Below are 27,150 nucleotides of genomic sequence, written 5' to 3' on the forward strand. Positions count from 1 at the left end.
ATCCCCATGCTGTTGTGTTAACACTGATGTCATATAACCTTGCTTACAATCTACAGTTTGGAAAAAACGTTTATGGTAGTTTGGTAGTCCTAGAACTAATGAGGACGCTATTAACTGTTTCTTTTTGCAGAAAGCAGATTCTGCCTCTGGTGTCCATTGTAACAAATCCTGTGCTGCCATAGGCTTCTTATATATAAGGTCAGTTAGCGGTGCAGATTCCAAAACATAGTTCGGAATCCAGCTCCGGCAAAAAGTAGTTGTACCCAGGAAGGACATCATTTCCTTCTTGGTAGTGGATTTTGGTGCTTGCAAAATTGCTACTTTTCTGTCCTCATCTAATGTTCTGCCTTCCTTGGATATTACATATCCCAGGTATTTAACTTGTTTTTTCCAAAGCTGCAGTTTATTTTTGTTTACCTTATGTCCTTCAGCGGCTAAGAATTGTAGAAGTGCTATGGTGTCTTCTCTACAATCCTGCTGGGTGGGGGCTGCCAGCAAGATGTCGTCAACATAAAGTAAAATCTGACTGCCTCTTGGTGGGGTGAATCCTGCCAAGTTGCTTGCCATTTCTTGTGAGAATATTGTTGGACTTTCACAATATCCCTGTGGTAGTCGCGTGTATGTATACCTTTTCCCCTGAAATGTGAATGCAAACCAACACTGGCTATCAGGGTGTATCGGTATCAAAAAGAACGCATTGCTGATGTCTGCCACAGAAAAATACTTCTGTTAAGGTTTTAAATCATTCAACAGGGTGTGTGGGTCTGGCACCGTGGGTGCCCTTGGTATTACTGCATCATTTACAGCTTGTAAATCTTGGACCATATGCCATTCTCCATTTGCTTTTTTGACTGGAAATAAGGGTGTGTTACATGGTGAATTGGAAGATTCTACTAGTATCCCTACTTTAAGTAAGGCTGCTATAATAGGCTTTATCCCTGCCTCTGCATCTTTTCTTAAGGGATACTGTCTTTTCTGTGGTCTAAATGCTGACTTTGGAGTAATAGTAACTTGTCCTGCTGTACAATACGTCCTACATCTGATTTTCCTGTTGACCAGAGAGTCTCTGGCATATTTTGTAAGGCATTCTCTTCCTCCTTTAATAGGAGTGCTAATCAGCTGTCCTTGCTAGACTGCAAGTGCACGGCTGGGTGGGTCTGAGTTATCCAATTCAACTTCAGTATTTGTATTCCCTGTTCTGACAGTTCTAATTCTGTCTGTTTCTCCCATCTTGTGACTTTTTCTCCTAGGTCTGCCCATTTTATATTTCTGTTTTTGGTTAAGCTAACATGTGGTAATCGATTAGATTTATAAAGTGCAAAGAACTCCTGGGGCAATGAACAGCTGGCTACACTGTTCCCTTCTGTGTCCCAGTACAGGTTACGTAATATCAATCTGTTTGCATGATTCTTAAAAATTCTTGCTCATATTCCTTATCGGGTCCTGGTGTGTTACAATAATACAGGGTACAGTGCAACAGGGGTTGCTTATCAATGTCAAGGGAGGGGAACTTGCTGATGGCTACATTCATTAATTCTTCGGTCACAGTCCCTGGACCAGTCGTAACCAAGTCCTGGCTGTACCAATAAAACATTTCACCCTCTGATTGCACTGAAAAGGTATCAATTTGTCACTGTGCTTCCATACCCTGCATGGTTGGGACTACTGCTATACCAAATAGTTGCATGAGGTCTCTGCCCAAGAGGTTTACTGGGCATTTTGCAGAAACAATAATTTTGCTTTTCTGAGTCAATCCTGAAACTGGATCAGTTATTGCAATGTCACGGGAGAGGGGCTCCCGATACAGCTGTCCATTAGCTGCTTTTACCAGTATGTAATCAGGTCACTCTGTGTTTTCTGGTAGTTTGGAGGGATGTATCAGGGTTCGTGATGCCCCTGAGTCACACAAGAATTTGACTTCCTTCCCTTCTACCAAGAGTGTAACTTCTGGTTTCGTGTCTGCTAAATAGAGCTCCAAGCTCAATAAAGTTAGGTCTAATATTTTATTTTCTTCACTGTCACTAACTTCTTGCACCTCCTCTATCTCTTCTGTCACATCCTCTACTCCCTCTATCACATTCTCATTTGTCCTTTCTTTGCTATCCCCTTCTAGTGATTCCTGACTACCATATAGTCAGTCCTCACCATCTTTGTCTTCCGTGGTTGCCTTCTTGTTTTTCCTGCAATCCTTTGCCAAGTGTCCCTTTTTACCACATTTAAAACATTCACCGCTTTTCTTTTGCCCTTCAAAGTCCTCTGATCGTTGATCAGATTGCTTGTTTCCCTGTGCGTTTTTCTTGCCCTTTTTCCTGGACTGTACTACATAAACTTCTGCTCCATCTTCTACAGAAAATACTTGAGCTTTCTTTTCCTTTTTGCTATTAAAATGCCTTTCGGCATGCCTACCATATTCAAGCAATGATTGTAACCTGCTTGTACGATGGTCTACCATGTGTTTTGTAATAAAACTGCTTATAGGTGCAATACTGCCCTTTAAAAATGCATTCTTTAACTGTTGTTCATATGGGGAATCTTGTGTTTGATCTTCAGGAACCTGCATTCCACAGTGGTTATTAAAACATTCTAATAGGCTGGCATAATACCGGTCAATAGTTTCACCTTCTTGTTGGATGCATTGATTAATGCAAGTCCAGTCTGCCCTAGGCTTCCATTTTTCAGAAATGCGGTCTGTAAGACCTTTTACTCTGTTGTCTAATTCTGCGCTGCTATGTGGGAGGGGTCTTTGTGCAGCGTCACAGGGATTCCAGTTGCCACTAATCATGTGCCAATCTGGCCCCACAATTTGTCTAACTACTTTTTCTACCTCTTCTCTGTTTAGGTTATAACTCAGCCTCATTCCTTGCAAATCTTCTGAGAATTTTCTAAAATTAACTTTTGGATGGGGAATTCCCTCAGTGGGTTTCCGGATATCTTCCGGAGTCCAGGGTCTATGCACTAAAATAGTTGGGTCCTGATTGTCCTGACCTGCCCGAGGGTTGGGTACTTCTATAAGTGGACGTATTTCTTCTCCTTCACTTATAGATCATGAATTATTAACCATTTGCCATAACTCAATGCCTTCATTTGAGTTACCTGCCCTTGTTCGAGACCTGGTCTCGATGGGATCTCTAATATATGGTTTTACTTTTATAATGTCTCTATTTTCAATGATGACAGGATATCGTGGGGGTGGACTAACTTGTTCACTTGCTTCATATTCTGGTAAGGGAGGCGGAGGGGCCGATGCTATTACTAAGTTATTGTCCTCCTTGTCTAAAAACATTGTTTTTGAATTGTTGTTCTTTTGTTCCCTGCGGTTTACTTCCTCAATCCACCTGTGTGCCTGAGGAATACCTAATTTACGTTGCTTTTTTACCCGACTTTTGGCATCAGTTTTGAGCTGTTTGACAAGTTTGATAAGCGATGATTTTTCTAATTTTCTGTCAAATTCATATTTATTAACCCATTTTGAATAATATTTAATATTGTCGGCGCGCTGCGACTGCATGTATTTTGCGTCTTCTGTTAATGGCAGATTTTGGGGTCTTTTTGTGCAATTATTACCCATTTTGTTCTACCCTTTTGATCGTTAAGTAACTTCTCTTATTTTTAACGTGGTACCACAGATTTTGTTATAGTCTCTTCAGAATGACTGCCTACTTATTCTGTTTCTCCTGATCTATGACAAGACAGTAATCTTTTCTGTCCCTGACTTGTAAGAAAAATACAGTCCTGACAAAAACAATACAAATCTAGTCCCTGATCTAAAACAGAAAACAGGAAAAAGTAGATTCACCTTACCTGAGCCTATGTGATTGATCACCTGATTCGCGGAGACCCGTCCTTCAGTCGCAGATCAGAAAGTGGCTGGCCTCTTTTGAACAACAATTCAGTTGGAGGGCTTTTCAAATAAGAAGAACCGATTTGGTTTCTTCCCCGTACGGTTTCAACCACCTGGCCCGTCTGATCCGAGGTGAAGAGAGGGTTCTGGTCCGAAGGACCAATCTGTCAAAGGAAAAAACTTCAAAGACCAATTCACGTAAGGTTCAAGCAAGGCACCCATTATTGACTTGCAGCAAGGAGACAAAGCATGCTGGCAGAATGGTTTTTCTGAACATTAATAATTAGTATGCCATTTTTATACAGTCCTTTCCATGTCACACAGAAATGTTACTTCTATTGCTGACGTAGTTAGACACAGCTTTCTGTATTGTTCTACAGAAAATGTTACTAGACTAATTGTTGACTAGTTGAGAATATCTGCTGATTTACAAAACATTTGAGAAAAACAACCTGGCCTTGGGGCTTATTTCAGCCCACCACAAACTTTCAATTCTTCAATTGTGCAGTTATAATATGTGTTACATTTTACCTAGATTCAAGGTACATTTCTAGCTTAGGTACAAGTAATGCTGACTACGGTTTATATTTTCAAGCATCCATTGTGTTCTTTATCAAAGCTTCTAGCAGCTGTGTACTTTCTCATGGCATAAGCAAAAATCAATAACTGTTTGTTAAGTCTCATGACACTAGTAGAAATGAAACACTTCTTATTATTTTCATGACCTTAGCAGAAATCAAATGCTTCTTGTTAAGTTTATAATAGCTGTGCAGATTCATGCAGTGTGAACAGAATAAATGTATTAACCCTTTTAAACCTTTAATGCACTAAGCATGCATATTACTAATACATATTTTTCTAACACCCAGATAAAAGTGTCATAGAACACTATACCAACTTACAAGATAGGATAAAAATAGTAATACCTCTCATATGGGAATACATGGAAAGAGCTCCAACCACACAACTAGGGATTATAATAAAAATGCAAGGATCAGGGGATTCAAAGCAGGAGGCCAAGTGATAGTTTCCATCTCCTCCTGCAGAAAACAAATATTTGCCTAAATGGCAGGATCAATTTGAAATAGCAGAAAAAAACTATGTAAACTATAGTGTTGAACAGAGTGACAATAGAATACAAAAATTGATCTCTATACCCCGCAGTTCTCATACATGATACATTATCTAGGAGATAAGAGAGTTTCTGTTAAGAAACAAAGTGTTTTCAGAAATATATGGCAGGACAGACCAGATTTAACACCAAACTGAGACCATTTCTGGGGAAGAGGTTAACTTAAAACCTTATAAAATAAAGTCACAAGAGAAAAGCTGTGCAAGAGGAAGTACAAAAAATGCATAGGATGGAAGACACAGAGGAGTCAAAAGGGGAATGGAAGAGTCCCCACAATCTTAGTCCCAAAACCTCAAGGAGCAATGAGGTTCTGTAATAATTTTAAAAAGCTGAACAACATTTGAACTTTGACAGCTACAGAACGTTAGAAGTGATGAACTTGCAGAAAGGATGGGGAAGACAAGATTCTTAATCACAGTAGGCCTAACCAAGGGATACCAGCAGATCACTCTAACAGATGAAGCCAAAGACGACACTGCTTTTTCAACATCTGAGGGCTTACTTTAGTACATTTTCCTCTTTTTTTATTTCTCCAAATCTTTTGGGTTTCTAATACCATGACAGGAATGGACCACATTCCTAAGTCAAAGTATGATTAAAATTCATGGAATTAGTATTGTTTCAATCTTTGATGTTAGCCAGAGGTGCTCTTCACAGCACCCGCAATGTGCCCAGTAATGACTCCTTCTGCAATTCATATGGAGTTACATGTATCGGTAACATATCTAAATATGATTGTAGATTCTTTTTTATAAGACCCGTTGTTCCTACTGGAACTGGCTGGGTATCTTTCTTCCACATTGCTCTTGTTTCTGCTTGCAAATCCTGATATTTTATGACTTTGTGTCTCTCTGTATGCAAGACACTGTAGTCACTGCATGTAGTGATATCAATAATCAATGCTATGTTTGTTTTCTTTTCATGGACCACTGTATCTAGTTTTCTCACATCTACCTTTTGAACTGTTGGTAATGGGTGATCCCATGTGATGTAGACTTCATTATTTTCTATGATGATTTGTGGCTCGTTTCCAATGTTTTTCAGCTACTTCAATACCATAATGTTTGCACAATCTGCAGTGCAACAGTCTTGTCACATTATTATGTCTTTCAGGATACAGTCCTTATGCCATTAGTATGTCATAATCAGCAACACGGTGTGCAATTGTTTCCAATTCTGTTTTACGAAACCTACATTTGTCTGTTTCTCCCACATATTCAATGGACTTTGTAAATCAACATGTACGTAGGCCATTATATTGGGCCACCAATATTACCCTTTCATCTTTTGGTTTGAATTCACCTCTCCTTAACATTTCCTGCATTTGATCCTGATCAACATGGGGTTGTTCCAGGAGTTTTCTATACTTGCTACTATATTTATGCATTTTTCACATTTCTTGCCTTCTCATCTGACCTTATATTCTCTGTTTTGTTTTGTGGCACTTTCAGTTGCTGCCTGATTTTTATCTACTTCTGGTTTGATTTCCAGTCCCACTTGACACCAATATGCTTCTGCTAGACTAAGCAGGGAAGTCATCTTAGATTTATTCTGCTCATGATTCAAAACTTTCACTATGTTTGGGTCTTGTGAGGTCAGCAGATATGTAGGCAGTCTCACAATTGCAGATCTATACATGTAATCAGTTTCAAGGAGGCCCATACCTCCTTCGGAATGGGGAATATATAATCTTAGTACGCACTGATTTTTATAAATCATTTGATGAACAAGAAGCATGCTTCTTGTTTTCTCATGTAATCTATCTAACACCTTTTGGGGCAAATCACTCCTCCCTTTTGGATTACATGATAACCCTGCAGCCTTTCAGAGATTAATGTCTAGAGTCCTAAAACCACATGTCAAATAAGCTGCTGCTTACCTAGATGATGCAGTACTTAGAGGACTGAGACTCCATTCTAGCTACAGTGCAGGCTGTACTAGGCTGTAAAACGCTAAGACAAGCCAGATTAACTGTCAATACCTTCAAGAGCATTTTAGTCTTAAAAAGGTAATGTATTTTGGTTATGTCATTGATAGTGGTGATTATTAGTCCCTAAAAAGAAAAGTACGAAGCTGTGAGAAATTAGCCTTTTCCTGATAGCAAATAAGGATATTCTTGGAATTAGCTGCATATTATCGAAAATGCGTACACCATTTTGCATCAGTAGCCTGCTCTCTCACAGATCTGACCAAATGTAAGATGCCCCTTAAGGAAGAGTTGACCCAGACATTTTTTTTTCAGGATTAGACTGCGGTGGTGGTGCTGCGGTAGCGTTGTCCCCTCACAGTTAGACATCGCCCGTTCGATTCTCAGTTAGAGCGTCTTCTGTGTGGCAACATGCGTGAACGGGTGTTCCTTCGTTGAAGGTTGTACGTTAGGCCCGGCAAGCCAGCACGTAAAAACTCTACTGCCAATCATTAGCGGACCGGAGTTCCGCTGTGGCGACCCCTAACTGGGAAAAGCCGAAAGACACAATCTGGAAACTGAGCTCCTCATCTACTTCTGGTTATCGGTTCATAGGTATTTACTAGGCTAATAATCACCAGGGCTTTTATAAGTCTAATTGTGCAATCCAACTCAGTTAGGTCCCTTTCACAACTCTTAACCGCACTTAATTCCTTGGTAAACACTGGAATTGAGGGCAAAATATTGGGGTGCAACAAATTGAAGTGACCCTTTTAAGGCGATATTGTACTTGAGAGCCTCACCAATTTGTTTCACGCAGAAGTGGGCGTGTCGCAAATTGAGTGACAACCCGGTCTGCATATGTAATTTGCTCATGCATACATGATATGAAAATATTAAATGTACACAAGCGGTTAATGCAGTATCGTGCGTGCATACATGATGTAATAATATTAACGCAAATGAAATGTACATACTACATCCAAAACAAAGGGTTAATGTTCTATAAAACTGTTTCGTGAGAATTCAAGATGTCCAAGTACAACGACACCTTCATTCAGGCAATTACCTCTTCAATTCTGAATGCGATTGCTTCCTGCAGTCCTTCAGCATCATTCCAGAGGAGACAACCTGTCACAAGTGTGGATGCAAGGCTGCCCTTATACCTCATAAAGGCACACATGTATGGAGGTGTAGAGCCAAGAAGTGCAGAAGAAGAAGAGGGCTGATGACAGGAACCTTTTTCAATAAAAGCTATTTGCCTCTGACAACCCTGGTGAAAATCCTCTACTGCTGGCTTCGGAGGTTACCTGTGACAACAGCTGCTGACCACTTAGGTGTCTTAGTGAAATGTATGGTGGACTGGTATCAGTTTTTGTGTGATGTCTGCTCCTGGAAACTTCTGCAGGACCTCATGCTTCTTGGGGGTGCTGGGAAGGAAGTGCAAATAGACGAGTGCCTCTTGGTACGTGCCAAGTATAACCGTGGCAGAAACCTGGCAAAGGAGAACACATGGGTATTTGGCATATATGACTGCTCATCTAAAAACGGTTACCTGACTTTTGTAGACCATAGAGATGCTGCCACCTTGCTGCCCATTTTACAGAAACATGTGTTGCCAGGCACTATTATAGCAATAACCCACGCCTGGGTGTGGGTAATACTAAATTTACCCACGGTTGGCGTGGTTTGTCCAAACAAAGCCAACCGTGGGTAAATTTAGCATTACCCACACCCAGAAGTGGGTTATTGCTATTATACCATGACATTATTTAAGAAAAGAAACTATTACTTTTCTTAAATAATGGCATAGTATAATGCCTGTTTGCTGCCCTTCCGCAGATGTCTGGCATCCGCGGCAGTTCTGATGTACTGCGCTCGCGCAGTACATCAGAGTTGTAAACAACGAGAAAGCAAGATCTCCGTTGCTTTTTTATAGCTATGTTAAATGAGTTTAACATAGCGAGACAGTTTTAAAATAAGCAACGGAGATGTCTGTTGCTTATTTTAAAACTGTCTCGCTATGTTAAACTCATTTAACATAGCGAAACACTAAAAAAAAGCAACGGAGATCTTGCTTTCTCCGCTTTTTAAACACTGTCTCGCTATGTTAAATGGGTTTAACACAGCGAGACAGCTTTAAAATAAGCAACGGAGATCTCCGTTGTTTATTTTAAAGCTGTCGCCATGTTAAACCCATTTAACATAGCGAGACAGTTTAAAGAAGTTATACTAATGGAAAAAAGTCCGGGCGACCGGACCTTTTTCCATTAGTATAACTCGATTTACAACAGGCATGCTGGTCAATCAGCGTGCACGTTTTGGGGGGGTCATGGTATAATATTGGTTCTGATGAGTGGGCAGCATACAAGAGAACAGAAGCCATACCATGTATGCATTACAAGCACCTGTGTGTAAATCATTCACAAAACTTTGTGAATCCTATGACGGGTGCACACATTAATGCTGTGGAGGGCATGTGGTCAAACTGTAAGCGACACTTTAAGGGCATGAATGGCACCCGTCCACACATGGTGCCTAGCTACCTGGACAGGTTTATGTAGAGGAGCAGATATGGCAATGACTTTGATACTTTATTTGTTAACTTGCTGAATCACATACACGAATTCCAGGAAGCTGTTCTTAGGAAAGGTCCTGCCAATGATACTGAGGATGAGTCAGCTGTGACACCTGCACCAAAAAGAGTCCATTTGGACATTAATTGGGACAGTGAACCATCGCATTCCGACTCTGACAAAGAGAACCATAATGCTACACAGTAAAAAGCCTGATGACGTGTTTTGCTGCTAACATTTGACAGTTTCGTTACTTTGCTAGTTATGATAAAATAAAACCTGTCAATTACTGATGTAGGTAACAGTTTACTGTTATAGTTACTGTCATATTACATGTCAGTGCACTTGTTTTCTTTTTGCATTTTGTTGTACATTCGGAGGGAATGCATATTCATGAATGACATACCACTGGGTGGGTTTTGGGAATGCATATTCATGAATGACATATCACGGGGTGGGTTTTGGGCGGGCCTTGCTACTGCGCATCTGGTGAGGCCCTCATGTACAATATCGCCCCCTTTAATTCATAAATTTCCCGGTTGTTTCTTTTAAATTTTTTTTGATGAAATTCTTGCTGATGTCATCATGTGCGAGGCATGCGCAATGACGTCGGCTTTAATGATGCAGACTGCCAGCTTGTTGGAATTGACTGAAGGGCTTGCATACTCTCTCTGTTTACTTTTTTCTGTAGGTAACGTGGTTGCAACAGTCAAGGGATCATCATCAGAGTCAATGGAGTGGTGGAGAGGACCACTCTCTCGTTTTGAGCAGGCAGCTGTTTTTGGTTTAAATTAGTTAGAGCAACTGCCGAGCCATTCGTTACTTAATTTAAGTGCAGCTGCAGCAGTTGAGGGTTGCAGAGTCGGACTGGTCCGCAGGTCTAAGAAGTCTTCTCGTCTTTAAAGATCTCTCTTCTTAATCAGGTAGTGCACACTGCAGAGGCACCAGAGAAACAATGAAAAACTTCTTGACTACCAGTACTTCGCACGGCTCCTCCAGATAAGGAAAAAAGAAAAAAGCCAGGGCCTAAGCTCGACTCTTTAAGAAGAGTCCGTACTTGTATAGGGCATTTGGGATTCTTATATTCGTAATAATAGTATGAGCACTTTGCAGGGCTACTGATTACTGGTACAGACTGGGATAGCCCGTTCATGACCTGTATATTGTAACTGTTTATGTTTGAAGGCAGTTTATAGTGCTCACTTATGTGGTTTATAGTTACCTTCGTTTGCATAGAGTAATGTTGATTATGACTTGAGTTGCAAGGGATGTCTGCTTGCCTGTCTGATATGCATAGTAATAGCAAGATTTAAGAGGCTTATAGACCGCAAAATTTTATGAGTAAAAATAGTTTTGACAGCCTGCATGTATTACTGTTCACTGTGATCGTATATATTATATACATCATTGCGAAGTTCAGACGTTAATGATTATTATGTGTTTCTGTTGCGATTGTTTCATGGCTGGTTGGTAGACTGTAAACATTTCACTTTATATGCTGTCAGACTTGTTTATCCCAAGCATTGTTGGACTTTTTCAGAATGGCTTAATTCACTTCTGTCTGTAATAATCTTTCTGCTTGTACTTGTCCAGTGGCAAGCATGACCTTATTTGACGAGCTACTTTCTCACTTTACCAAACTTTGTAGCATGCTTCATAGCCGTAGGCAAAGTTATTTTTGGCAGCGATTATTTTATTTTCTGAAAAGAAAAATACTGTGTTATTTTTTGTGAAAATAAATAAAGTTCACTCTTTTGCAGTGTACTGGTGATCCGTTTATAATGCGTTCTACTAGATGTGAGGACCCATTGTAGGAAACTGGCCTGCTTGTTTGTGCCAAGTTTATTGCAACATACGTGTTTTTCTGGTGCAAGGGTCGGTGCACATGCCAAACAGAGATTCAGTTTAGTGTTTTTCATGTTTTTTATGCTATTTTATTCACATGGTATTCTATCTACTTAGTGCTAAAATTGTTTCTTGTGTCTTATGTTTTCCCTTAATAATGTGCACACTGTTTTGGAATTGAAGTAGGTGTTCCATCACAATTTGCATTGTTGTTGATGATGATGATGATGATAATGCAGAATACTTATTTGTTTATTGCTGCTGCTTCTGAAAATGTTTAGAACTATAATTTACATTATTTTGCTGTAAATTAGTTTGCATTTCAAAGTTTTATATAAGCTCAGATGTTAATATAAACAAGTTCAGATGTTAATATAAATAAAACAGTTATGTTCTTGTTATATTTTGTGTTATTTAATAATGTAGGTATGCCGCGGTGGTACGGCGGTAGTGTTGTTATCTCACAGCAAGAGGTTCTCCAGTTCGATTCTCGGCGTGGCTTGGGAGTGCCTTCTGTATGGAGTCTGCATGTCCTCCCCGCGGTTGGGTAGCGTTCGAAAGACATGCGTGCGTAAATGGGCGTGCCTTCATTGAAGGTTGGGCATCGAGCTGGCACCTCGGCGTTTCGTAAAAATCTACTGCCAATCATTAGTGGACCGGAGTTCCGCTGTGGCGACCCCTTACCGGGAAAAAGCCGAAAGACAAACAGTAATATAGAAGGCTGAATCGCGGTTCATTTCATTTTTATAAAAGAAAATTGTATTTTAGTTTTACACAAGTTCAAAGTTTGATACAAGTTCAAATATTAATATGAATAAAGCACTATTGTTGTTCTGTTTATTTTGTGTTTCATGATCATACTTTGTTCTTCAGTTTGCATTTAAAAGTTATCCCACAATTCCATTGGAGTGCGCGGGAGTTGCATAATTATGTACTCACATTTTATGTTAATCAGCATACAGAGTTTTGGCTAGTTGTACCTATTTTTCATGGGTCTTTGTCCAGATTTTTGATGCTTCCAGGATGAGAGGTATGGTCCCTATGTATCATGAGCATTTATTAGAAGGGGTATGCTAGTTAGGAAGTTTCTAGAGGTTATGTGGGGTGTATGTTAGTTTAGGCATTACTGACTGTCTATCAGAGACATGGGGGCCAGACCTTGGATGAATTTCCGATTTCCCCATCCATTAGTCAAGGTTGCACTTAAATAGGGGTAGGGATGGACTCTCTTTACATGGATGGGGATCCTCTGAAACACACCTGTCTCACCAACATGTCTTATTTATGTCACAAGCAAAATTAAATCCTTGGATCTAGTGGTTCTGATGCAGTTTGTCTTGTGGATGTGCAGTAGGTCCATCAGTGCTAGATCCAAGGATGATTGTATGCCAGACATAGATTGCCTCTCAGTTACCTGTAGGAGACAAGAGTATAAAGATAGGGCTCTAAGGCAATCCATACAGGACAATGTGTTTATACCTTGGATTCGCCTTGTAAAGAACCTTTGCAGGCATTCCAGCTGTTGCATATGTTTGGTCAGGTACATGCCAAAGGGGGCGTTATACTCAATAATGAGTCTGATAATCTTTTGGATTAAGCACTTGGGCTTCAGACCAGTTGTTTTACATTAGGAAGGTTTGGGGCCTGCACTGTGGTGGCAGGACAGGTAGCTTACATCCTTCTAAGTTGGGAACTGCTGATTGAGGGCTCCGTGTCTGTTATTCTAAAAGTGTATTAGTTCTGGTTTAAGCACTTGGGCTTCAGGCCAGTTATTTTACATTAAGAAGGTTAGTGGTCTGCACTCTTGTGGGAGGAGAGGCTGGACTCTACCCTTCTGAGCTGGGAATTTCTGGTTAAAGGCTTATAGTGCCTGCATATTTGAACTGTTTCTTACTGAAATTGGTACACCTTGTTTGCTGTAGCATAGACTAGATCCAGGTCTGCTGAATCTAGCTTTGTTTGTATGCTTGTTGTTTGTTTGCTTGTTATTTCCCTGAAACGCTAATTCCACCTAAAACGGCTTTTCAGGCCTTCTGTGGATCCCTAGTGATATCTGCATTGCTTACTGTACTTATTTCCTTGTTTCACTTGAAAGAAAGTTACTGTTTGTCGTTTTTGCATTTAAGTTACCTGTAACACATTGCATTTAAGTTACCTGGCACTTGCTCACTAAAGCAATTATATAAGTCAGCACTAAAAAATTAAAAGCACTACACCCTCACAAACTCCCCTTGAGTACATTGTTCCCCATTGGCCCTTTTTTTCAATTATAAAGGAATTCCCAATACTATTCTAGCATGTCCAAAGGTCAGTTGTCAATCTCCTCTCCGGTCCAGCTGGTGAATCTGGGAATCTTGAGGCAATGTTGCAACTCCCTCATGTACACAGACAACCCTCTCCTCCTCCCAACAAATTCCAACACGTGAGAGATGCAACCATATAGCCAAATTGGAGGCTAAGCTCTCTCAACTCAGTACTGGTGTAACCAGTCAGGAGGAGAAGGAAACCACACTCACTACAATTCCAGTCTCACACAGACCTACCACGACAGCAAACCAAACACATAAACACACAAAAACATACTTGGAGGCTCTAAATAAAAATCTGCCTAAGCAGCAGAGACCTCCAAAGCAGACACCCAAGCAACCGCTACCCCAAAACAAAACACGTGCAACACATAGCTCACAAAGCCAGTGTGCTGAACAGTCACAGCCCTTAAGGCTAAACAACACACCTGATACACTTGTAATAGGTGACTCTATCGTCAGGCACACTGACGCCCTGCTCATCAGGCTGAACAAGGAGGAGGTCATGGTGAGCTGCCTGTCGGGCGCTAGGATCCGCCACATAACACAAGCACTCAGGTCACTCTAAGGCAAGTACAAATATGACTCAGTCATTTTCCATGCTGGTGTGAATGACCTGAGACGTACCTCCCTGGACTACATGAAAAGAGACATAGAGGAGCTCTCTGAGCATGTAGCCCAGGCCGGTATGACCCTGATCTTGAGTAGCATCTTACCCTCACCAAGAATGATGCCACAATACGAAGACAAAATGATCAATTTCAACAATTGGCTTAAGTATTGGTGTCATTCAAAGGGGATCCAATGCCTGTCAGCCTGGGATGACATGCTCGACAAGCCACGATGCTTTGCTAGGGACGGCTTGCACCTGTCACCCCTGGGCTTTCGGATATTGGCAAAGGCTTTTGCTACCCCCATAGTGCCTTTTTTAGGCAAGGCTCAAAAGACAAACCCACCTTCGTAGGTATCGCAAGGGATAAGAAACTAAGAGTAATGCTACTCAACGCCAGAAGTCTAAACCTCAAGATGCACGTACTCAAAACTCTCCTTAGCATGGAGAACATCGATATCTGTGCAGTAACAGAAACCTGGTTCAAGGCTCCCAAGAGCACCCCAGCACTACCACTACCTCATACCATGCTTTTCGGCCCCAAAACTTGGACCGAACCACAAAAGGAGGGGGAGTATCAATATTCGTCAAAGATACCCATACCTCCAGGTTGGTGGCACAGCACGAAGCATCAGAGACTATCCATGTGCAACTAACAGTGGGTAAAACTGCCTTCCAGTTTATAGCCTGCTACAGACCACCCTCCCAGACCCAGGAACCCCACTTGGCCTTCCTGAGAACACTGGAAAATATGAAGGTCTCTCCAAATACCATTATATTGGGCGACTTCAACTACCCAAACATAGACTGGAAGCATTACTCTAGCTCCAACACCCTAGCCCAAAGGTTCCTAGAATTTATAAACTCAAATGCTATGGAACAACTTGTTACCACTCCCACAAGAGGGGAAAACATACTGGACCTGATCATCACCAACATGGGGACTCTATGCTCCAGACTAGAAGTGTATCCCTCACTGGTAAGATCAGACCATAAACTAATATCACTGGATAGTCACATCCCGACCCCACCCCCTCCCAGAAAACCACAGTGAAAAACTTCTCTAAAGCAAATTTCACACTACTCAAAACTGAGGTGGAATCCTTCAAAGCCCCCGGGCCTGTGGAAAATATGGCCCAGACCGCAGAATCCTTTATAAACACATTCTATGAACGCCTTCAGGAATGGATGGATCATGCAATCCCAAATAAAACCAAGATCCAATCCACCAAAGGCAGACGTCCTGTCTGGTGGACCCCAGCCATAAACAAACTATACAATAGAAGGAGGAAGCTACTACATGATAGAGCAAAATCCCAGAAAGGGAAGGCATCTCTGATCAGTATTAGCAAAAAACTACGGGCACTCATAAAATCATCTAAGGCCAGCTTCGAGAGAAAAATTGCACAGGACACTAAGGATAATCACAAGGCTTTCTTTAGTTATGTTAGGAACTTGGGTGGGAATTCCCAGATATGCTCAGAATTAGTCCAAAATGACAAAAAATACACCGAACCCACAGACATTGCCAACATCCTAGCTGACAGGTTCAGTGCAAACTTCTCCCCCACCAAAAGGGCAAATATCTATCCCAGCAGAGTGCTGCCCCCCTGACATCTCAGATGCTCAGGTAAGAGCCGTCTTCTCCAAAGCAAAAAACACAGCATCAATGGGACCAGACGGTGTCCCGGGCTGCGTGCTACATGAACTCCAAGAAGAGCTAAACCCAAACATAAAACTTATGTTCAATCTCAGCCTTACTACAGGATATGTACCCAAAGAGTGGCGTACAGCAACAGTGGTCCCTCTCCACAAAGGTGGTGCCTCAACGGATCCTGGAAACTATCGCCCCATAAGCCTGACTAGCTTGGTCTGCAAAGCTATGGCAAGGATCATCATGGACCTCATAAATAAAGATATTGGGGACCTACAGACACTGGATCCTACCCAGTTCTGCTTTGTTAAGGGCAGATCCTGCCTCTTAAACCTGGTTGATTTCTTTGAAACAGTCAGCAAGGCCAGTGACGAGGGGAAGGTGGTCCACACAGCCTACCTGGACCTCGCAAAAGCCTTTGATACAATACCCCACTCGGGCATTATAGATAAGCTCATCAGCTTAAATATAAACCCATATGTCACTAGATGTGTTGCAAACTGGCTCAAGGACAGAACCCACATGGTTAGAATTGCTGGAGCCATGTCAGACTCCAAACCAGTTACAAGTGGCGATCCACAAGGCTCAGTCCTGGGACCACTCTTGTTCGGTATATATTTCTCGGAGGTACAGGCCAACACGGAAGGACTGTGGCTGACCAAGTTCGCAGATGACTGCAAACTGGGCGCCATAATTGACTCTACAGCCGACACAAGCATCCTCCAAAAGGGCCTCATAGAAACAGACAACTGGTGCCAGAGCCATGGCCTCAAGCTAAATGCCAAAAAGTGTATAGTCATCCCCTTTGGCAAAAACAAAGTGCCCACAAATTACCACATAGGTGGTAATCCATTAAGTACAGAAGAAGTAATTAGGGACCTGGGGACCCAAGTTGATAGCAATCTCTCATTTGACAACCACGTGGCCAAAGTGGTTAGAAAAACATTTTATATAGCCCACCTAATCATGAAGGATTCACATCTAGATCAGGGGAGGTCATCGTGCCTCTTTACTCATCCCTCATCAGGCCCATAATTGAGTACAATGCCCCTTTTGGGATGTACCTTACCAGACACCTGCAGCAACTGGAAAGACCCCAAAAGTACCTCACCAAGAGGATCAAAGGGCTCAAACAGATGCCATATGCTACCCGGTTAAAGAAACTCCAGCTCTACTCAGTGGCATACCGCCTGCTTAGAGGCAATCTGTGCCTGACGTATAAAGCCACGTCCAACCCGGAATTAATGGACATGCTGCACCTCAGAAAATTCAAATCCCATCGAGCTACGTGCTCGAGAGACTTGAACCTTAGCACTGAAATAAATAGGACATGCTGGAGAGACAGATTCATAACCCAGAGACTCCCTTCACTCTGGAATAAAATCCCAGTCCAGATTAGGCAGAGTCCCTCATTGACTCTCTTCAAGAGGAATCTTGATGAGTGGATGGGAGATCGTAGGTTTACCCCGGGTGTCACTTCTGTGTCACTGTTAGACAGAGGCACAGTATACTAACCTCGAAAAAGGGCATAGCAAAATTAATTTAAAATGGGTGGCGAAAGCCAAACACACTCTGGCTAGGCTTATAAATGCCCTAGGGCAGATAGCCTAGTATGAACCTATGGTAAGAGCCAAATAATGTAGCACTATGACTTCCTTGGGCCTGGATGTCATGCTTTAAGGCAGTCCATATAGGATAATGTGTTCATACCCTGGATTCTCCTGGTAACGAAACTTTGTGGGCATTTCAACTGTTGCATATGTCTTGTCAGGTAAATGCCAAAGGGGGCATTATGCTCAATTTGGCGTGTACCTGACCAGATATATGCAATAGCTGAATGGGCTGAATAAAGTGGCACCATGACATCTTTGGACCTGGATGCCATCCCTTTACTTATAAATTGGGTGACACTAAATTATTTTTTACTACTTTGGCCACATGTTAGTCAAAGAACAGATTACAGTCTATATACATTTCCAGATCCCTGCCTACCGGGTCAACTTTCAGGGATGTCTTATCAATATAGTAATTAGCCTGGGTGGCAGTTTTCCCGAAAGACATTACAATGCATTTCTTGGCACTGAGTTTTAGCCCATGACTTTGGCACCTGTCAGTTGTCTCTGTTTTTTAACCCTGTTCTTAGGGTTTGAAGGGTTGTTTGATAGCACTTCCATGTCTTCCAAGGTCAACACCATTGGAGCACGACTTCAGCATGTCTCTGACATCAGCTGTCCTGCTTATACCAACTCTTCCCTACTGCTTATTGAAGGATGAGTAGGTTAATTGTCTTAAAGAGCTGAAAGTGCAACTATCTAGGCATAAGAAATGCTGAGAAGCTGAGTTCACAGAAATTAAAGAATAAATACAAGAGCTTGGTCTGACAGCTTACTGAAAATAAAGGTAAAATGTGTTTCTGCTGTATTAGTAATGCTGTGGTCATGATTCTACAGATAGTACTTTCTGGGTTGGGGGATGATTTTTCTGAGCTATGATACAGAATCGGAATTGCCTAGACATGGTAAGTCCTTGCCGTGTCTAATTATGGTGGCTGTCAAAAAAGCAATTACTAGAAACTGGAAATCAAAATGTAAACTAACTATATTAGAAGTAGTGAATATAGTAACAGAAATGAAACAACTGAAACTGAGGTCTTTAGAAAAGGGTAGGAACAAGCTACATAGTAAAACAATGGGAATTGTGGGAATAATACATAGAGGAAAGCAATGAGTTTTAAAAGAAGGCAGAACTTAAATTAGTTATGTAATGTTTGACTGAAAATGATTGGGTTGATTATAAGGATCATAGGAGATTACTAGGCTATCGACCTAGAGGTCATTTTAAGCCTAGCTATTTCATCCCAATGTAATACCATAGGAATGCTAGTCAATACCCAAGATTGCATTTAATGATGGTTGCCCATGTCCAGGAGGGTTGTGGGCTCTATCCCCAGCAAGAATTTACGGTACCCCATCCACTCGTCCAGGTTTCTCTTCAACAGTGTCATAAAGGTGCTTTGTTTCATATGAATTGGTAAACTGTTCCAAAGATGCAGCAGTCGCTGGGAGATAAATCTGTCCCTCTAGCATGTCTTAAAGTCACAGGCCATATTTGGGTCCCTAGAATGGGTAGCCCTAGTTCCATTTGATTTATGGATATGCAGAAAGTTCATTAGGTTTGGGTCTTGGATTGCTGTGTAGGCCAGGCATAAGTCTCCCCTAAGAAGTCTATACGATACAGAGTATAGTGCCAGGGACTTTAGTTGGTCTGTGTAAGGCACATGCTGGAGCCCCTTGATCTTCTTTGTCTTTGTTAGAAACCTCTGAGATCTCCCTATTTGCTGCAGGTGCTTAGTATGGTAAATGCCTAACGATGCATTATACTCAATTATGAGCCAGATAAGTGCCATGTATGTGGGTTATAACTTCTTTTGCTCTTGAGGCAATGCCTTTACTAATCAAGTGTGCTATGTAGAAAGCTTTTCTTACTACAGTAGATGCATGTTGATTGAAATTAAGGTCACAGTCAACTTGTGATCTCAGGTACCTTACCACTTCATGGGTGCTTAGGGTACTGTTGTTGATTTGATAATGTCAGGGGACATTGTTTGCACCAAAGGGAATGATGATGCATTTCTTTGCATTCAGTTTTAGACCATGACTAATACACCAGTTGTTGGTCTGAGTGAGACCTTCCTGGAGTATACTGACATAATTTAGGGATTCATTGATTGCACCTAGTTTGCAGTCTTCTGCATACTTGGTCAGCCACAGCCCCTTAGTTTTGACCTGAACTTCTGAGAAGTATATACCTTACAGTAGGGGGCCCAGTACTGACCCCTACGGCACCCAACTTGTAACAGGTCTGCTGGTTGATGTGGAGTCACCCACTTTGATAGTGTGTGTCCAGTTTGTGAGCCAGTTGGCAACCCATCTTACAATGAAGGGGTTTACATTCAGTTTAAGTTTATCAGTAATGCCTGAATGTGGGATTGTGTCAAAAGCCTTTGCCAGGTTGAGGTATGCTGTTTGCACAGATTTGCCCTCATCAATAGCCTTGGTCACATTTTCAAAGAAATCCACCAGATTTAACAGGCAGGATCTGCCCTTCACAAAGGCGAATTGGGTAGGATCCAGGGTTTGGAGGCCATTTATGTCTTTATTTATGAGGTTCATAATGATACGTTCCATGGCCATACAGATGATTCTGGTCAGGCTTATGGGTCTGTAATTCCCGGAGTCTGTTGCTAAGCCACCTTTGTAGAGGGGAATAACTGTTGCTGTTCTCCATTCTGCAGGAAAAAAGCCTGTGGTTAGGCTATGATTGAAAAGGGTACTTAGTGGTGATGCTAGTTCATGTTTTAGCCTGTTTAGAAGACAGCCTGGGATGTCTTCTGGTGTTTTTTTGTCTTGGACAAGGGTTTGAGGACCTGCTCTTGTTTGTAGTGTGGGGGATGTTTGGGGGGAAGGTTTGCTGTAAGTTAGGAGGGGATAAGGGAGTGAAATTTTCACCAGATCTATCTGATAACAGGTTTGCTATCTCTGTGGAGTCAATGTGTGTGATACCATTGGCCACTAGTTCTGCACATGCTTGGATCCCACCCTTTAGGCTACGTACATAGCTGTAAAAGGCCTTATGGTTGGCTGTACTTGCTAAGTTTCTCTCAAAGGAGCCCTTGGAGGATTTGACAAGTTGTCTTATTTGCCTTTTGAGGCTGAGGAGGGTGCTTTTCCATTGTTGGGGCCTTGTCTTTGTTTTCTTGGACAGCAACTTTTTGTGTTTATTGTAAAGTTTGTAGATGATGGATGTCCACCATGGCAGCTCATTTGTACTTGGAGCTCTAGTTTTGATTTTTTTCTGGTACGACTGAGTTTATACACTTATGCAAGTAATTGTACAGGCCTTTAGTGTAAGCATTGTCATAGTTACCACTTCAAGCTTGGGGTGGGGCTTGGAATGCATTTATACCTTCACCTAGGAGGGTATAGTTTGCCTTGGTGAAGTGTTTTAGCCTGATTTCACCCTTTGTGAATTCTGATGTTATTGCCAGCTCGAAGGTGACTGATTTGGGGTTTCTACCAAACTGAACTGAGGTAGGCTGCCAGCCACAACTCTGAGCTGAGATACCAGATGACTAGAAGCTTCTGAGCTTCCAAAAAACATGTTACCTGTTTTTTTTTTTTGCTTATTTGTACTGTTTGCTGCACTTTTTTAATTGCCTGCCCCCTACTTTTATACTGTATTTGTTTACTGTGTATGAAACTACATTGTTGTACTGCAATTGTCTGCTTTACTGCGGTTGTTAAATCAAATTTTATTGCTGTTTTCACTGTTTACAAAGCTTTTCTGTTAGTTTCACTGTTTCAAGTATTTACTAGTATTTTTCACTGTTTTTAAGCTATCTGTTCTGGTTTTCCCTCCAAACAGTGTTTAACTAACTAATCTGTTAACTGTTTAAAACAATCTTTAGAGCCTCCTTGTTAATTTTCTGCTGTTTTGAACACTTTTTTTAGTGTCTTACTGCTATTTTTCTGCTGTTCTAAAGATTCAGCAGGAAACACCAGAGAAACTAGGGTAGCTAGTAGCTGTAGCATAGTCCCGATACAGGCTGACACCTGACAGCAACAAGTTGAAATAAGTTGATGTGCTCTATTTGTTCCTTCACTTTCATCCCAGTCTGACATCAGAGAGGTACACTGAAGGTGGTTGTCTTTTGAGGGTACAGGTAAGGAGTCATGATGTGTATATGTAAGACAGTAGCAACTTGAATTATATATGACTGTGGACATTGTTCCTTCACTTTCATCCCAATCTAACACCAGAGAGATCCACAGGAAGAGGCTGTCTTATTTTTTTGGGGGAGAGGTGAGGAGGCAAGTACTGTTACCAGTTATAATTTACGTGTCTTCACAAGCATTTGTCTTTTCAATTTACTAGGAACTAGTATGTTATCATCTTTGAACATTTTGCTTTGCAATCACCTTATTTCTTTATTGAATAAAAAAAAAAATAAGACTACATTTATTTCCATAGTTGTAAGTTTTATTCAGACCGTGACTGGATCAAAAGGTTGAGGAAACAATTCTGAAATGCACCTCAAGGAATTTAAAACTCCATGAATTCTGGGAGCCTAGTGACCCCCCTGACCCCCCCCCCCAGCTTAACTTATTATTTCCTCCAGTTACTATAGCAAAGTCTTGGCCGGTTAGGGTGCGTTGTAAGGATGCAGGAGTACGCTGAAGATTATGACAGAGCAAAAAAAAGTAATCTGGTTGGTATTTAGGGACTGAAATGAATGGATCTCTGTGGGCTTGACAGCCATGTTGTAGTGCTGACATTTGCTATTGTTCTACTGCAAACACTCTAGTACAAAGTGCTTGAGAACCATTGAGTAGCTCCTGTGGGCTGCTGCTCACACTTGATCTTGAATATGAGTTCAGGTAAGTCTGTACCACACCTTACCCAAACACATTATTCAAGTTTGAGTAAGGCAGGTGCAGCAGCCATGAGGAGGGAATGGAGGGGGGGGGGGTTATGTTTAGAGACTCAGAGGAGGATTTAGGTTTAATGAGTGAGGGAGGAGTTTTAGGGATAGGGAGCAAGAAGGTTAGGTTTAAGGAGTAGGAGGGAAGTTTTAGGGTTAGGAACTTGGTGGGTGTTTTATGATTAGTGGGCTGGTAGGGCTTATTTGTCAGGAAATGACAGGATATAAAGGAGACAACCCTGTTTTAAGGTGAAGTGGTGCTAGAGACAGGCAACAATGTGTACCATTAGAAGAATACTATGTTCAAAGCCTGTATTAGCTTTTCCAGAGTTTAATAGGCTTTTCATAGGATATACTGGTGTATCAGAGACAGGCGTAGGGGCAGTGTTATCACAAACCTTTAATGGAGAAGAACATCCCATATGTCTTCTGAGTCAAAAAATGAGTAGAGAGAAAACTATTGAACTGGAATGCCTGTCATTCAAGTGGGCATTATCTTCATTAAAGTACTACCTTATTGGGTAATGTACAGTGGGTTATGCACCATGTCTCACTGCTGTGGTTAAATAGGCAATAGCATGAGAACTATGTAGATGGGCAAGTTCCCTGCTGCCTTTTAGATTCACAATGAAACACAGACCGGGCATAAACCATCATATTGCAGATGGCCTGAGGTTCACAACTCATCTGTTGGGCCTCTATCTGAGGATTTCAATATTCGTTGTAACACGGTGTGGTGAATTTTGACAAAATGGTGTCTTAAAACTATTTAAAACATTGTAAACCTAGCAGCTGCTTTAAGGTGGCAGATGCCTTTTTGTATTAGTCAGAGAAGATTCCTGCATGGTTCAGTTAATGTAATTATTTATGTGATTTAAGTGGGATGTAAAAGAGAGGGGGGCTGTCAACCTACCATACAAGAGAAGTTGGGTTGTCACAGCGAGAGAATGGTTGCCTGGAATAGTGGTTCTGGCTATTATACCCTGGTAAGAAAGAATCCAAGTGGATGATTCTGAGACGATCTGAGCATCTTCCTGTAAAGGAATCCAGATTGGAGCGACTGTACAGGACTTTATCTGTAGGCTATGGCAATACAGGAAGAAATTATTGGACTATTTTGAAAGCAACTCTCATTCTGTTTGTGAACAATCTGCTAGATGGCACTTTGCAAGCTGAAATTTCCAAGGCAATAAAATGGCTGGGATTAGGGGCATAGGTTTGGTAATCTGAAACTGGTGATGGTAGCCCTCAATCTAAATTTTTATGTTAGCACACATGCAAGGAGAGGGCAGCTGATATTCCACAGTAATGTGGATGATCTGGTCAGCCATGAGAAGTGGCATAAATGGGTGTGGCCAGATAATAGGAGAGCTAATGATCAGCAGGCAGTCACCAGGAGGGGGCTGATGACTGACCGTCCGTGGCAGCAAATTGTCCTAAATTTTTTTTTACCCCTTCACTGACTTATGTTTAACTGTTAGTGTTGCTCTTAGATATAAGGTATATCGAGTAATGGTAATAAGATAGGTACATTGATTTGCATGTTATGTGGCAAACAGCTTTCCTAGAGAAGCCTCAGTCTGAATACATACCTGAATAAGGGTAGATTACATTCTTATTGTCTGTATATCTTTGTTGTTTATTATGCATTCTGAAATTCCACAGTATAAGAAGTTGAGATATACTTGCAAACTGAACAAATATAGCTGCAGAAATGAAAAAATATATGTGCCTTTAAGATTTTTTTTTTCATAGTAAAGAAATATAATTCTTAGTGGGTAATGCTTCAGCTTCAGTCTCCTTAAATGCTCTTGCATAAAGGAAATGTGGCTAAAACTGGAAGATTTTGATTGAGATAATTATTTATCACCATAACTGTTTTAGCCAAGAAGCCAAAAATAATTTTATTCTTGCATATCTGTGGAAAAGATACCCAAAATGCATTACCACTGACTAACTGCCCTTCTGGGCCATTTTAAGCCGAGCTAATTACCCCATGTGAGAATCAAACCCTGTACCTTGTGTCTTAAACACCTTAACCATTATGCCAACCTCCTACCCCTGGGAGTGAACCCCTTTCTTTGAACAGGAGAAAGACAAACTAGCAACATTAAACAATAAATTCATTAATTATTGTGAGTCTTAAAAATATGCCATTTATTTACCCTTTTCCTTTGAGGATATAGGGGTCTAAACATGGCATAAACATTTATGTTATTAAGATGAAGAACAGAGCCAAAGACTATGAATTAGGTGGGTTGTGTGATTCAGTAATAAGAGAGAATAGGTTGTGGTATAAGGAATGATGAAACAAAAGGCAGGCTGTTAGAAGAAACAGCTATGGCCTTATCAAGAAACTGTATGCATGTACAGGAAGTGAAATTACTAAAGGATATGATAAAATGTGAGTCAGATAAAAAGTCAAGACACTGAAAATGAAGTGAGGACGTGTTGCAGGAGTAAATGATGTGAAGTCCAGTGTAAAAAAAAAACATTCTATTTTAATTCAAGTTGCATGCAGTATGTGTGGCCATGAAAATGACAGGAAACATTATCCAGTATTTATTTATTCTTGCAGAGTCTGTGTTATAGAAGGACATTTTGCAAATATGTCCAAAAATCTGAAACAAGTGTGTATAGTAGAATCCATATGTTGTTGAACACAAACATGACAAGAAACTGCTTGTGGATACTAGTAAAATAATAAAAGTTTGATACAATGATGTCTGGACAACAGAAGCTTTGAGATAAGAGTGCAAGTCAGACTTTTAGCAAAAACTGCTGAGAATTAATGAAAAGAATGCTGACTTTAAACTAAATTCAGTTGAAGTGTATAGCATTTGCATATCCTATAACTGGTAAAGACTATGTTTTTAGGGTACATGCTAACTGCAGGACAGCTAATTTAGTGTACCTTGCAACTTGTAATGACTGTGAGTCATACTATGTGGGTAAAACTAATCAGAAATTGAAGGATCGTGTCGTGCAGCACGTAGGGGGCATAAGGAGAATGAGTTGTTTAAGCACCCTTTTTAAACATGTTAAAGATCATAGTGGACATTCTTTTAAGTTCGCTGTGATAGAGGGTATACCAGAGTCTGCCAGAGGTGGGCACATAGTCAACAGAACAGAGTGTGTGGAGATGAGGTGGATTGCCACACTGCAGGCACATAGAACACCAAGCTTAAATTACAATGTTCCTTTAAAGGGACAATCTCAGAGTTTAAAATTCGGGTCCACTCTAAAGCAGAGCAAAGTAACGCCCACTTGACAGCGTCACTCAAATTTCCACCCTCAGTGTCAATTAGCTTAGAAACATCCTGTATAGCTTCAGTTCCAGTCCTGCTTTGGCTCCTAACAGCAACTGAACTTTAAACGGAGAGTGTCAAAGATATGATGTTCAGACAAACTTTTCTTTTTTTCCTGGCAATAGTTAGTTTTTGTTATAAAAACGATTATGCATTTCATTTACCCCGTGTTTCGCTGCATTTTCTTTGCATTTGAAGGTTTTAGTTCAGCATAGTGTCCCGCTCTCACTTCACTCAATTAGAACCTCCCACAAGCTGACATCTTCCTTTTTTCCCACCCCCTGACTGTCACTACTTTTTTTTTGACATTCCCAGGATTGTTTTGATTTCCCCTGGGAAAATGTCTCCTGATACCCAGTTCCGATTAAAAAAATAGTCATAAACCCCACAGCCTGTAGGTGAAAATATTTTATTATGAGGCGCATTCTAAGTCTTAATTTTAATAATGACATTTTCACCTTTCGTTTGTGGGTTGTACTTTTCTTCTGCAGCCTATCTACTTCTTTGCTTAAAAATTCTAAACAAAGCCAAAGATAAGAAAATAAGGGATGATTTTGAGGGCCATATTTATTCTAACGGACCTAAAAAGTTAATAGAGCAACAGGTTTCATAGGTTAATATTTAACGAAATAAAAAAAATGTAATTATAATCAATTGCACTACTGGGAAAGTGATCATCAGCAATTAGTTACCTGCAAAAAAAAAAAAAGGAAGAGGAAATTACACAAGGAACCAATATTGCAAAAAGCGCTGCATTACCTTAACTTTTTAACAATAACAAGCACGGAACTCAAATTACCGTAATTACTGACACACTGTAATCTTCAGCGATGTACCAGAAAATAAACATTTTTTTGCTTTTACATAAAACAGCAGATACCTAAACCGAGATCAGGGGTTCTATCACACTGCCTTTTCTGAACAGGACACACAAAACTGTAATGAGTAGCATTACTGAGAGACCCTAAGCCTCTGCGATTTACCTTCAAACCAAACATTTTACAACTAACAGGGCAAGTGAATGGAGTAACAGATTTTGATTCAACCGGCATTTACTGAAAAAAGGAACTATAACCAATAGCATTACTGCCAAATTAACATCAGGGATTTAATTAACTGCCAAAAAAAAAAGAAAAAAACTTCTCAAAGAACCTTGCAAAAGATGCTGCATTAGCAAAAACTCAAATGACTTTCGTTACTGACTCACTATAATCTTCAGCAATGTGCCAGAAAAACAATATATATTTTTTTACAACAGACCGCAGGCAAGTTAAAGAATTATAAGGGCCGTATCACACTGTGTTTTCCAAACATCAGGAAGCATGAAACTGTAAAGATTGGCATTATTGATATACCCTAAGCCTGTGCGATCCAGCTGCACCAGAACCATAGCGTGAGTGTGTGTGTGTGTCAGTGATTGCAAAAGCTTGTATGCAAGTGATCACCAGTGAGTGTGTATGTGTGAGTGCATGGATATGTGTGAATGTGCAT

This window comes from Protopterus annectens, chromosome 7.part1, assembly GCF_019279795.1.
Source record: "Protopterus annectens isolate FY-2018-M chromosome 7.part1, PAN1.0, whole genome shotgun sequence".
In the NCBI taxonomy this organism is placed as follows: Eukaryota; Metazoa; Chordata; order Ceratodontiformes; family Protopteridae; genus Protopterus; species Protopterus annectens.